Source organism: Capra hircus, chromosome 20 (genome assembly GCF_001704415.2).
Source record: "Capra hircus breed San Clemente chromosome 20, ASM170441v1, whole genome shotgun sequence".
NCBI lineage: Eukaryota > Metazoa > Chordata > Mammalia > Artiodactyla > Bovidae > Capra > Capra hircus.
This window is the reverse complement of record NC_030827.1, coordinates 11484243-11497957: the sequence shown is the minus strand read 5'-3', so window position 1 is coordinate 11497957 and position 13715 is coordinate 11484243. Positions and strand designations below refer to the sequence as shown.

Sequence of the window (13715 nt, the reverse complement as noted above, 5' to 3'; positions counted from 1 at the left end):
CAGGCTCTACCCCCAGTATGTCTATTTCACTGAGGAGGGAATTTGTATTTCCAACAAATTCCCAAGATGTAATGCCATGGCAGATCCAAAGACCTAGAGATGCTTTTGGTCTCACCACATGGATTCTTATAACAGTTACATTTTGGGAGTCCAGATAAGATTAGATTAAAGGCAAAAGTTATTTTTTAAAAATCTGAATACTGCTGTTCTGGTGACTTTCGCTTTTATTGTTCAAGTTAGTAGAAAATGAATAAATATTTGAATATTGGTGAAATGGTGAAGAGGTATCGATTTAATAGAGATGAAACAAAGACTGCTGCTGCTGCTGCTGCTGCTAAGTCGCTTCAGTCGTGCCCGACTCTGTGCGACCCCACAGACGGCAGCCCACCAGGCTCCACCGTCCCTGGGATTCTCCAGGCAAGAACACTGGAGCGGGTTGCCATTTCCTTCTCCATTGCATGAGAGTGAAAAGTGAAAGTGAAGTTGGTCAGTAAGTGTCCGACTCTTCGTGACCCCATGGACTGCAGCCTACCAGGCTCCTCTGTCTATGGGATTTTCCAGGCAAGAGTACTGGAGTGGGTTACCATTGCCTTCTCCAGAAACAAAGACTAAAATTATTCAATTTATGGAAAGAGAGACATATTGTCCTTCCAGGCAACACTCTATGGACTTACGTTATGTGTTCAAATATGATAGAAAAAAATATATATACTGGAAATAAGTGGCTGAAGTCTAGAAAAAGCAGCTTGATCAAGGAGTTCATGCTATTTTTAGTTTAGGGAGAATAGAACCCCACTAGAGCAGTATGTAAGTGTCTTTCCAGGAACTCATTATGTAGGAAAGGAGACAGCTGGTAAGGTTTCTTCAGGCCCATGCCTAACAGAAATACAGCAAATGTCATACCAGTTATATCTCAGTTTATTGGATTGGATAAAGTTATTCTGTCACAGGGTGAGGCCCCTCCTTTCATTTATAAAGCTCAATATATGAGGTCCTTCATTTCACAGGATGCATGGGAATGATGTAGCTTGGTAAACTTCATATTTACTTTTAGATGAAGTGGATTCTTACGTAAGTAGGTAGCTGTCTGCTTTTGTATCCCCAGCTCAAGAAATACGTTGGAATAACAAAAATGCCAGGCCTGAAAAACCTAGAGTACAACTAAGCTGTCCATCAGAATGTGAATCACCTTTAGGGATGACTGTCTTTCCTAAGGACAGTCAATAAATTTCAGGATACTCTTCCTCTACTTCCATTGTCCATTAAAAATAAAGAAAAGGAAAAAAACACGGAATTAAAAAACACCTGAAAAAAAAACCCCCACCAAACTCAAACTTTGACAAAAGTAAATTATTGGTTAAAAAAAAAAGTAATATTCTTGCAAGGAAATTGGGAACAGGGCTTTAGGGCAAGTCGACTGGGCGGGTGCACGTCTCGAAACCGCAGAAAGAGGAATCTGGGAAGAGGTTTTTAAAAGGCGGACTATTACGTGTTTTCATGGGCGAAAGAGGAACAGAGGGGGTGGTGGCATCCCATCATACCGTCAGAGGAAGGTTTGTATCAACAGCAGATTTTTCTTGAGCAACTAAAATAATGAGGACTAGCTGAAAAATGTGCATTAGAAAATTAAGAAATTTAAGGAATTCACAGTTCCCGTGAGCTTCCTCCCACCGAGCCACGAGCAACTGCAGTCTGTCTGAGCGACCTACATTTGCTCCGTCATCTCAGGACTGGGAGGGATCAGTCAGCGTGCGCCCTCCTCATGAAACTCTGCCCTTCTGGCGGGCCCGCCTGGTTCCCGGGGACGGCAGTGCCAGCCAGGCTCCTGGAGTTCGAGGCAGGCTGCGGACGCCTGTCCCTCCGGTTCACCCTTTCACCCCTCCTTCACCCCGAGGCGCCACGCGGGGTGGCGCGGTTTTTCAGCCCACCTCCGCGGCCGCACTGGCCAAGCAGAGAAATGCAGGGCCTCCGGCTTTGGCTAGCCTGGAATCCGAGTCCTCCCCGCCCCAGCCCCTGCGCTGGTGGGACGCTGGGGGCTCGAAAGATGCTGGGGTGTGTTTCAAGACACCGCGATTAGAGACGCAGCTTCTAAGTCTGAACTCGTCCTCGGTCTCTCCCAGACCCGCCGCCTCCAGTCTCGAAGACGCCCGGCAGCCGGCTCAGCCCCAGGCGGGGAGCAACCTGGCCGGCCCGGCGGGCGAAAACCCAGAGCACTCGGCCGGGTCGCCCAGGGCATCCCCGCGGCTGGGGGCGGAAAGGCAGCCGGGCCGCAGGAAGGGTCGGCAGGATCCGAGCTCCGCCCAGCTGGCCGCCGGGCTCGCTGGCCGCGCGGTGAATGGCAGCGGCGGAGGGCGCGGTGCCAGCGGAGAGGGGCGGAGCCGCGGGCGCTGGTTGGCGAGGGCTCGGGGGCGGGGCGCGCGGGGCGGGGCCGGAGGCGGGGCCGCTGCCGGGCGCTGGAGCTGCTGGCGCACGGAAAGGAGTCGCGAGCAGCTGGAGCGGAGTTGGAGGAAGCGGCGGCCACGGCTGGCAGCGGGTTGGAGACGGCGAGCTCGGGTCGGGAACGGCTGGCGGATCTGAGCTGGGTCAGGGGCTCATCGGAGCCGTGCGCGCCAGAGGCTGCCGGTGTAGCCTGGGCTCAGCAGAGGAAGGAAGCCGGCCGGTGGGGGAGGTAGGTGGCGGCAGCGGGTCCGGGTGTGTGCTCGGGAGGGGGAGGCGGTGCGTGCGCGCGCGGCCACAGCCGCTCTCTTCCTGTCACCAGCAGCCGCTTCTCCTTCTGCAGAACCGAGCCGGGGGAAGCGAGCCGGCCGCCGTCCTCCCTGCCGCTGGCATCTGCCGCCCTCCGGGCACCCGCGGGTCCCCTTCTTGGCCAGCGTCCCCGCGTGCTCCCGGCTCCCTCGCGGCTCCCGTTTCCCTGGTCCTCTTCCGAGCGGGGTGTGCGCGCCGCCGGGAGCATTCTTCCCCGGAGTTGCAGGCGAACTCGGGCTTCCGCCACCTCTCCGTCACCGTACACTTTCCTGAGGGTTCCCCCAGTCGCCCGGCTGCAGTTTTCCGGAGCCCTTCAGCGAAGGAGAGCGCCTTGACCGCCGCCTTCGCGTTAGCGGGCCGGATCTCTGCTTTCCCCCGCGCTCTCCGGCTGCACCTGGGTCGCTGCCCGGGGCGGGCGGGGGTCCCAGGAGCTCGCCCGCCGCCCCCGCCCTTCGAAGTTTGCCTCCCTCCTCTTCCGGGGTGGGGGAAGTGTGCCTCGGGGCGGCCGGTCGCTGGGGCCCTAGCTCGGCGTGTGGTGCCGGCCGGGCCTGTGGCAGGTTGTTGGAGGCAGATTTAATGGGGTCTTCGGATAGCCCAGAAATCTAGCTTTTTGTAACGTGGGGCGAGACCGGAGGGACCGGCCCCGCAATATGGAGCCGGCTAGAGGGAGCGAGAGAGCGTGCAAGCCCGAGCTGAAAGATCGTGCGGAATTGTCTGGAATCCACAGCTCTCACGCTCACTTCCCAAGGGCAGAAACTGCCCGGCAGATCACAAGACAAAGAGAACGGGAAAGCTCAGGCCAACCGCTTGAGTGCAGAAATGTACTTTGGTAACCAGATTCGATCGTGTAATGAAAGGGTGTGAGCGAAATGGCTGTTACATGTTGAAAGCAGAATGTGTGTGAACTGGATTTGGGGAAATTCTGCTTCTCTGGACGTAGTTTAATATCAGAAAGCTCTCACGTTTACCGTTAATCTCTGGTGTAGCTGCAGCACTGCTGGTATACAAGTGTGAGTTTACTGGGTTTGGGGGTTTGATGACTTTCGAAGCGATAGGGGGTTTTCCGGCCTTTTTTGCCCCCCGCTCCAGTTCTTTCCTCTTTGTCAGTCTGTGCGAAGTACGAATGGATAAAACAGTTCCGGGTTTTGAATGCAGCATTAGATTGTCATTTCAGTTTGATGGGGCTGAAGTTTTAGTTGTTAGGCGGGACATTCACAGTGTAAGTGACCCAGGCATTATGTGAAGTGGGTTCTTTTGCTTTTTTTTTTTTTTCATTAGCTTGTGTTGCCTTTTGGCAACTTTAAAGATGGTTAGGTGTTAGTTAGAAAAGGTCAGAATAGGAAGACAGGTTTATCAGTCATCATCAGGAATTTGGTGACTTTGCACAGAAGGGCACAAACATTGAAATCGTTGAAACACACAAATCATTGAAAGAGAGGGGAAAAAAAGCACTCCTAGCCATAATTTCTTCATGGAGTACACTGTCTTGAAATAAATAGTTTTTTTAAAAGCAGTAGATGATAGTTTTCTTAGGAACAAGAGTTACTTAAGCTTTGGGAAGCAAGTGTTTTGGTCATTCCAGAGAAAATACCCAGAGTTGTTATTATTATTTTTTTTTTTGAGGGATCCCTCTTCAATTTGGAAAGATATGTTTGGTTGAGGATCAGGTTTAAACTGGAAAGGCCTGTGGAGGAGGCTCTCTGCCTTGCAGAAATGCTAGGTTATGTCAACTACTGGCTTCTTTAGCTTTTATATGCCAATTGCAAGTAGAGAGTTGTACTTTTTTTCCATAGAAGTATATAAATTTTTGTGATTGGAAGAAAGTTTTGTATATCTGATACTGGCTTTCAAAGTGGGTTAGGATGTAGCTTTTTAACTTTCATCTTGATCTGGGACCTGTTGTTGTCAGTTGCATAGCAGATATTTGCATTGTACACATTACTATCTGCTGTTTTATCTCCTTTTGTAAAATGATGGTATCACTGTGTCTTTTCACCTCTGATGCTGAGAGCCGACATGAAAAAAGCATTTCATTTTCCATTGATCAATTGTATTGTCTTTCTCTAGCTGTGTCTTTAAATTTATTAAGAACAGTAAACCCCTAAAGTATTAAGTTGATTTGGGAAATAGAAGTGGTACAATAAGTCATAGGTGATATGTATTTTGCTTATTGACAGTGATGGTGGTAGTGCAAATTTATCTGCTGGAAATGTTAAATGCACCTTGGCTGGTTATAGAGGGTTTTGTATTTTCATGCAAGTCTGCTCCACTTACTCAAATTTTGTGTTCTTAAAAGTTTTGTTCATATCTTTAAGTAAAATTTCATGAATGCCATATAATTCTTAGGCTAGTATGTTGGTCAAAATCTTTCTTAGGTATTTTAAGGGAGTATTCTAAAAAGACATCTAATCTGAAAAGTTGTCCACTTGCTCATTAAAACAGGAACAATTCTAGTTCAGCTCGCATTGTGTTTGCATTTTGTCATATGCAAAGTCAATTTTAGTGAATAAAGAGATGGTCAATGAGCAGATTTTTAAAAAAAAGATTTCATGGTCAGGTAGAATATTGAAAGCTAAGATCATGTTTGCATTTGGTGTTTTGCTTTTAATTCTCCCACAACTGAGGCATACACAATGCAGAAGAAAAGGGGAAGTGCCTTTTTTTAGTATATTATACATTTAGACGGGCTCCCCACAGCTCTTCTGTATTTTGGAGGACACAGGAATTTGCCAGTGAAGGCAAGAGAATAGAGTGTCCTAGTGAAGCCCTCAGAAGCCCTTACTTATCAATGGAAGGAAGGGGTTATCACCTTAGAAGGCAAGGCATAATATCAATTATATGACAGCTTTTAATAAAAAACTTAGCCTGTAATTCATTTTTGAAATATTCATCCTATTCTTTTTTCCACCCGCCCCTCTGTATCCCGGTCTCCTCCACCTACACCCTAATGTGATTACCTGCCATGATTCTCCCAACGCTCTTATTGGAATTACTTGCTTAAGAAAGTGGCAGTTAGAGGCAATTTCACATACATGATGCCAAAGCAGCTGAAAATAGATTGTAATTACTGCTAACCATGTCTGTTTGGGTGATGTTAGGGTTTTTGTGTATTTATTTGAAAGGATAGAGTGAGTGTAATATACCTTTTGCTTTAAAAAAAAAATCCTAGTATAAAAACATCTTGGAGATTTTATCCTTCCAGCATTGTTTTCCTTGAAGTATATCTATACATATGTGCTCCCCACCCCCACTGCCCCCCACCTCCTGCACCTGTAGTCCAAACGGTGTTCATGTTAATAATCACCCCAGAGAGTATTGCAGTCATAGGAGTCTGGCAGAAGGGAGGAGAGAGTGAAGAAAGGGAGGTGCCAGGCTGGACCCCTCTCCCTCACTGGACTTCAGTGGTCCAGCCCTGAGCTCAGCCTTAGGAGCTAGGGCTGTAACAGGAGCAGCCACTGCTTTCCGTCCCTGGAGAACTGTGTGAGTGGGATCACCTGTTTTCCTTTGAAGGCAGCTAGGAAGCAGCCACCACAGCTTCCTGGAGAGGAGTTTTGTCCCCTAACTCCACCCCCTGCCTCTTACCACCCTCTCGCACAGCCCTGGCCCCTCCCAGGTCTCCTCAGCCCTGACCTCTATAGAGCCACCCTCTGCCCCAGGACTAGATGGGCAAAGTCCACAAGCAACCCTTATCTGTCTATCTATTTACTCTGAAAATGAGTTAAAGAAACAGAGTTTTATTTTGGCTAGCTTCAGGAATCTTTCTGTACAGTTTGCAGAGTTTAGAAACAGTGCCAAAGAAAAATTCTTGGCAAATGTTTCCAGTTTTAAATAGGAATTGTATAAGTGGCAATCAATGCTAATAATAATGATAGGATATACAATACTGCTGCTACAGCTGTGATTTACTAGCTGTCTGACCTGAGGCACAGTATTTAACTTCTCTGTGCTGATTCTCCTATCTGTAAAATGGAGATGATAAACTGTACCCAGAATGCAAGGATTAAATGAGTTGATGTATACAAAACTAGAAGGACAGTGCCTGGCCCCTAGTACGCACTGTGTCGGTGTTAATTATATTAAGCTCTGATTATCAAGATCAGAGCTCAGTCTCTGTATAAATAATTTCCTTTCATCTTCATAATAAACAGTGGCACAGAGAGGTTTAAGAGACTTGGTCAAGTTGGAAAATCTAGGACCCAGTGGGGACAAGCATCTTTGAGTGTGAAGTCCAGTGCTTACACTCACCTGCTTGCTGAGAATTTTCCACAGTAACATCCTATTTTCGCAAGAGGAGAGACGCTAGAGTGTCTTTTTCCGCCCTGCCATTCCAGGGCAGCCTCCTCTCAGGGCTTCCTTGCCCCGGGTGATGCAGAGAACTGGAATGGTCCACCCCAGGGCCTTTTCTGGGTTCTAGGATGTTTCTCAGGCTCTGGAAGCTGCAGCCTCCCTGTGATGACCGCTGAGCCTGAGAAATGTGTCCAGCTGGGGCTGTGTTTCTGCGCCTTCAGCAGTGCTGGCGCCATCCCATCGCTTTGGTTTCTGGAGAGCCCCATGTCCTTGTTGTTTGACCAGGGCTTGTCCAGTCCCCACACACCCAGCCCCCAGAGGGCCTGTGGGCAGGAGGCGTGGCTCAGATGCCCAGCTCCCCCAGAGCATGGTAGCCTGGTGCTCATTCTGGTTGGTTTGAAAAATGAATGGAGATACTTGAGGTCACTGATTTGGGGCTTCATCCCAGCCCTTCATTTTATTTTAATTGAGATGGAATTCTCACCCCATAAAATTTTACCCTGAGCCCAGCACTTTAGGTTGAAATTCATTATGTTTAATAAGAAAATAATTGATTTTCATGATTTCCAGGACACCATATTTGAAAGGGGAAAAGATTTTTAGATGATGATTAGATGATTAATTCTGTTTTCTGTTTTTTAAAAGAGCGATGTGAGTTTAGGTAGGGAGCTTGCCCTACTGAAGATGAAAGGATGAATTGTAGGGCTGGGGGCCCAAGGATTGATCTGTAGCTTTGTAGCTGGATTGAAGGTCTGTCTTGTTCTGAGAACCAGGACCAAACAGCTGATTTCATGGCAAGGTAGAATCACACGATCAGGATATAGTCTTGGTTTATTTTAAGTGATTTGAAAATATTCTTTATTCCTGCCTCCCCACCAAGATTGCTAAACCTCTGTCCTTTGTAAATGGGAATGAGTGAGTCAACAAAGTCAGAGGACTTTTCAAAGAGTTGTGTTTGGTTCTTTGCCCAAATGCCTGTGGGTTAGAGGGTTAAATTGAAAATTTACTTTCAAGCAGTTGTACGTTAAGAAGTCATGGATAGCTACTTGTGGGGCATCAGAAACAACTTTATTCTGAGGAACAGAATGAGAATTGGTCAGTATTTTAGCAGAGAAAAAATCTGCCTTCATTGCAGGCAGTCTATAAAAGGCTTCAAAGAGAGGAGCAAAATAATTCCTGTGAAGGAACTTTTGAACTGTTTCATATGATGTTCTAATAAGAGTAACTTAATTTGTTATTTGTTCCTAGGTTTTCTTTATAGCTTTTGTTACAGTAACTCAGGTTATGCACTGGCTTAGAGCCTATGTCATAAAACTGCCTCAGTTATTTGAAAACAGTAATTACGAATAGTGGATACTGTTGTTTAATTGCTAAGTCATGTCTGACTCTTTTTGCGACCCCATGGACTGTAGCCTGTCAGGCTTCTCTGTCCATGGAATTTACCAGGCAAGAATACTGGAGTCGGTTGCCCTTTCCTTCTCTAGGGGATCTTCCCAACTCACGGATCGAACCTGCATCTCCTGCAATGCAGGCAGATTCTTTACCATCTGGGCTGCAAGGGAAGCCCCATGGTGGATATTATTTGCATATAAAAACCTAAACTGTGGAAATAATTCCAATGGAACTGAGTGGAAATAGTTCAATGGACAGGTGCACGTAGCCAAAGAGGTTAAAGATTCAAGCTTGTGAATCTGTGGAACGTATAGTTTGGGCTCCACACTGACCACAGGCGAGTAATCTAGGCACTACCAGTGTCCGAGGTTGCAGAGATTTCTGCTGTGCTGGGGCAAACCTGAAGGTGAGAGAAAGAGAACTTGCCAGTCCTCTAAACATGGTCTCCCCAGTGACTGTGGATGATTTACATCTCTCCCCCACCACCCAGCAGGGACTGAGTTGTCAGAAGTTGTGCAGTGACAGGGTGACAGAAGCTGAAGCTTGTAGAGCAGAAATGGACAGGATTCCAGAAAAGGGCAGCCTTGCCATTGCCTTCTCCATTCTAGAGGTTGGGTGCCCAATATTTGATTCACCCCTTTATGGACTTGTTTGGCAAGGGTGCATCTCAGTGAAGTCTCTTTGGAAGAAAATCTGCATGGTCCAGGATGCTGAGTCTCAGACTTGAGGGCACTCCTGCTGAGTTATAAAGGCTTCTCTATGTGCAGGTGTTTTTTTGTGAAAGAGCCACAGATACTGCCAGTAAGGCCACTATCACAGAGAGTAAAAAGCAGATCGTCAAGATGAGTTTGAGAGGTCTGAGTATGCAGGCAGGGGGTCTACGTGGATGACCTTATTGACGTATCTGGGCATCCAGGGAAACTGAGTTTGAGCAGCAGGTTTTAGAATGTTAAAAGTGATGACTCTGGAGCCAGACTGCCTGGATCTGAACTCTAGTTTTACCTGTCCCTTCCTGAACATTGTCATGGCCAAGATATCACAGCCAAGACACCGACTCTCTGCACCTCATTTCCTCTTGCGTAAAGTGAGAATGTTGGTAGTACCCATTTCATGGTTACTGACCCATGTTAATACACATATCAGTCAGTTCAGTCGCTTAGTCGTGTCCAACTCTTTGCTACCCCATGTATCGCAGCACACCAGGCCTCCCTGTCCATCACTAACTCCCGGAGTTCACTCAGACTCACGTCCATCAAGTCAGTGGTGCCATCCAGCCATCTCATCCTCTGTCATCCCCTTCTCCTCCTGCCCCCAATCCCTCCCAGCATCAGTTGACTCTTTGCCAAAGAGTCAACTTTTCGCATGAGGTGGCCAAAGTATTGGAGTTTCAGCTTTAGCGTCATTCCTTCCAATGAACACCCAGGACTGATCTCCTTTAGGATGGACTGGTAAGATTTCCTTGCAGTCCAAGGGGCTCTCAAGAGTCTTCTCCAACACCACAGTTTTCAAAAGCATCAATTCCTTGGTGCTCACCTTTCTTCACAGTCCAACTCTCACATCCATACATCACCACTGGAAAAACCATAGCCTTGGCTAGACGGACCTTTGTTGGCAAAGTAGTCTCTGCTTTTCAATATGCTATCTAGGTTGGTCATAATCCTCCTTCCAAGGAGTAAGTGTCTTTTAATTTCATGGCTGCAGTCACCATCTGCAGGGATTTTAGAGCCCCCCAAAATAAAGTCTGACACTGTTTCCACTGTTTCCCCATCTGTTTCCCATGAAGTGATGGGACCAGATGCTGTGATCTTCGTTTTCTGAATGTTGAGCTTTAAGCCAACTTTTTCCACTCTCCTCTTTCACTTTCATCAAGAGGCTTTTTAGTTCCTCTTCACTTTCTGCCATAAGGGTGGTGTCATCTGCATATCTGAGGTTATTGATATTTAATGATATTTCTCCCAGCCTTGACGTACTCCTTTTCCTACTTGGAACCAGTCTGTTGTTCCATGTCCAGTTCTAACTGTTGCTTCCTGACCTGCATATAGGTTTCTCAAGAGGCAGGTCAGGTGGTCTGGTATTCCCATCTCTTGCAGAATTTTCCACAGTTTATTGTGATCCACACAGTCTAGCTCCCAATAAATATTTGATGGTGATGGTTGAATGGGTTAATACATCTGTAGCTCCCAGTATTAGATGACGACCATGACGGCAATGAAATGGCAATCCATTCCAATGCTCTTGCCTGGAAAAGCCCATGGACAGAGGAGCCTGGTGGGCTACAGTCCATGGGGTCACAAAGAGTCGGACAAGACTGAGCGACTTCCCTTTCACTTTCATGACGACAGTGACATCGTTTAAATGGGCGTGGCCATCAGGAGAAAGTGTAAGGTGTGCAGCAGAGAAGCCACGTGCTTCCTCCCTCTAGCCAAGGCCTCTCTGTACCTCTCCATAGGATGCCCTTCACGTGCCCCCCAGATGGCTAGGCAGGTCTCCCTCTTAATTGCTCTCCACTCACTTAATTGCCACTGAATCACAGCTGGCCTTGGATTGTTTTCATTGGTCTTTCTGGCCTTGATGGTGGAGTCCCAGAAGATAAGAGTAGTGTGTGTTACTTGCAGCCCTAGAGTCATAGAAGATCTGGGGATTTTTTTTTTTTTGGTTGAGGGCCCAGGATTCTGCACAAGATTCTGACACACAAAATAAGGTCGTTCTTACAAATGGTGAGGATGGGGGGCTTTGTAGAGACAAGTCTCCGGCATGTAAGGCGAGGATTGTTACTGCTGCTCTAGAGTCTAGTAGTTGCTAGTCTTAGGGTTCCCTGGTGGCTCGGAGGTTAAAGTGTCTGCCTGCAACGCAGGAGACCTGGGTTCGATCCCTGGGTTGGGAAGATCCCCTGGAGAAGACAATGGCACCCCACTCCAGTATTCTTGCCTGGAGAATCCCATGGGCGGAGGAGCCTGGTGGGCTACAGTCCACGGGGTCGCAAAGAGTCGGACACGACTGAGCGACTTCACTTCACTTTTACTTCACTAGGGTTCCTCAGGGTTCTTTATCTCTTTGCAGGGATTTAGCTTCAGGCCAGTGTTAACATAGTTTTTAGGTTTATACAACCTTGAGCAGACTTAGAGGCTTTTCGTACTACAGTGTCCCCTGGTGCAGGACATGCATAGCTGCAGAGATATGTCATGAGTAAGGCTTGGCGATTTACTGAGGCTTTTTAGAGGGGAGAGGAGGAGTTGCAGGGGGCACGGAAGAAGAGAGAGAGGGATCATTATACTGCTCATTCTGTTAAGAATCTCACCAAACTGGCCTTCTGGGTTGTTGAAACAGGAAGCCATAGGCAGCAGCTGGCGGAAAGATCTACCCAGCCTTCTAGTTGAGGATTTTCCTCCCCCAAAAAAGACATAAATTGCCAGGAAAAGCTAAGAAAAATTTCAAGGCAAATTTGGAGGAATTAAATTATTCTTAGGCATATTGCCTGGTTTCCAGGCATTTAGGGATATGTAAATTTCCATGTTCTTTAGAGTTCTGTGTCTCATTTGTAACAGAGTACATTAGTACTAAAAATGGGATTTGCTAGTTCTACATTTTTGTGTGAATTTATGCAGTGAATATTTAATTTGATTCTGGATCTGGCAAAAGGAGAGGCTGTCTTCAAACATAACATAGTTTATTTTTCTCATATGCTCTGCTGGCTGCTTTAATTTTTTTTTTTTCCTCTGCCGACTGAAATACAAAATAGAATACTACCCCAAATTAATATTCTTGCTGCACAAAGATCTCCAGTGTTTGTTTTTGCTTCTTTTAATATGTAACTCTCCTAAGAGTGTTATTGTATTACAGCTAAGAGGCTTTAGCCATGTAAAGTTGAATGCTTTACACTTCTGAATGCCAGCATAACAATTAATCTGTGATTAGATTTTGCTTCTTAAGATGCCTGCACCGCAGAGTGCCTATAATATTAAACTTCTAAGGGGTCTACTCTTGAAAACTTACAAAAGCTCTCTTTGACATAGCACACCGACATTGTGAGGCTATTGTTTTTATTGCTTTATTGTTCAGCCAGCTTAACTGAAACCTTGAGTTTGCTTTTCCTCTTTATGACCAAGATAACCTGGAGAAATGACCGTGGGGCGCATGGTGTGTCCGAGTGCGCACTGTTCTCTGTTGTTCTAGTGGCAATCCAAGCTGCTTACTGCGTCTCTTAAGAGAGTCTCTTGACTCTCCAAGCCCTCTGCCTCCACTAGTTAAAAAAAAGAAGAAACTTGCATTTCCTCCTCCACTGAACTGTCTTCATAGAGTGATCTGCAGCAGCTATCTGCTTTCTCTTTATTCCTTGACTCCTTAAAGGCGTGCTGCAAAGTCCACAGGGTTGCAGAGTCGACACAATTTAGCAACTGAACAACAACAGATCCTCTATACCGTTAGACTAGAGTGGCTTGCTCTGCTTTTCTGCCATGCGTCCAGGATGGACGCAGCCCTGGGGTGACCTAGCCCTGTCTATTTTACACTCCCAGAGGCCTTTGCAGGATTTAGTCTTAGAGATCACCCTTTTCTACCTGAACCCTCTTACCCCTTATTTCCAGGACATGACATTGTCTCCAGACCTTGACTTTCCCATTTCAGCAGCATTCAGTGAGCCTCAATGTTTTGACCTTGGATTTTTTTTTTAACTTTTAATTTTTTTTTTTTTTCTGAGTTCCTTCATTCCATTGAGTTTGCCCATGTCTTATTTGCAGCTGATTACCAAACTTCAGGTGTGTTCCCTGTCCTGAATCACAGACCAGGTTTTCAGCTACTCACATGTGGGTTTGGATGCTCAGCATCACTTCTAGCCCACCAAGGCCTCCTGGCTTCCCTTTGCCTGATACTGGTATCTACGGTCTTCTCATGAACTCAGGGTCAGGTACCCTTTTTGCTTTCTCTTTTTTTAAAAAATAATGTATCACTTTATTGCTTTTTAATATCAAACAGTAATAACCTTTGGGATAAAGGAGAAAGTGGGAAGGAGAGAGCATTTTTCCTTTTTATTTTGTACTTTTCTGTATAGTTTATGCTTTCTACTTTGCTTTTTTTTCCTTGGAAGGTACTAGCAAAATTACCTATGTTCTGGTATTATATACTAAATTTTTGTGTCTTTTTTATTTCTTTGTATTACCACATGCTAATATGTTGCTAAACAGACACACAAGTAAATATTTCTTGATTATCTGACTTCATGTAGAAATGAGTTCTAAAATAGTGGATGGAGTAGCTGATCTCTAGGCCCCAGTAGTCGACAGTGCCTTGAACCT

The 13715-nt window shown here is 46.3% G+C and overlaps 1 protein-coding gene across 2 annotated transcripts in view; it reads left to right on the top strand.

Moving 5' to 3' along the window:
* Positions 2450-13715, top strand: part of PIK3R1 (phosphoinositide-3-kinase regulatory subunit 1) — a 97179-nt gene continuing 85913 nt past the window's right edge. Inside the window, exon 1 of one of the 2 annotated variants that reach the window (XM_018065533.1) lies at positions 2450-2668. The gene's annotated coding sequence lies outside the window, so the exon portion shown is untranslated. Of the gene's footprint in view, positions 2669-12205; positions 13328-13715 lie in introns of those variants that run through there. The other variant, XM_005694608.3, reaches the window with a different exon arrangement.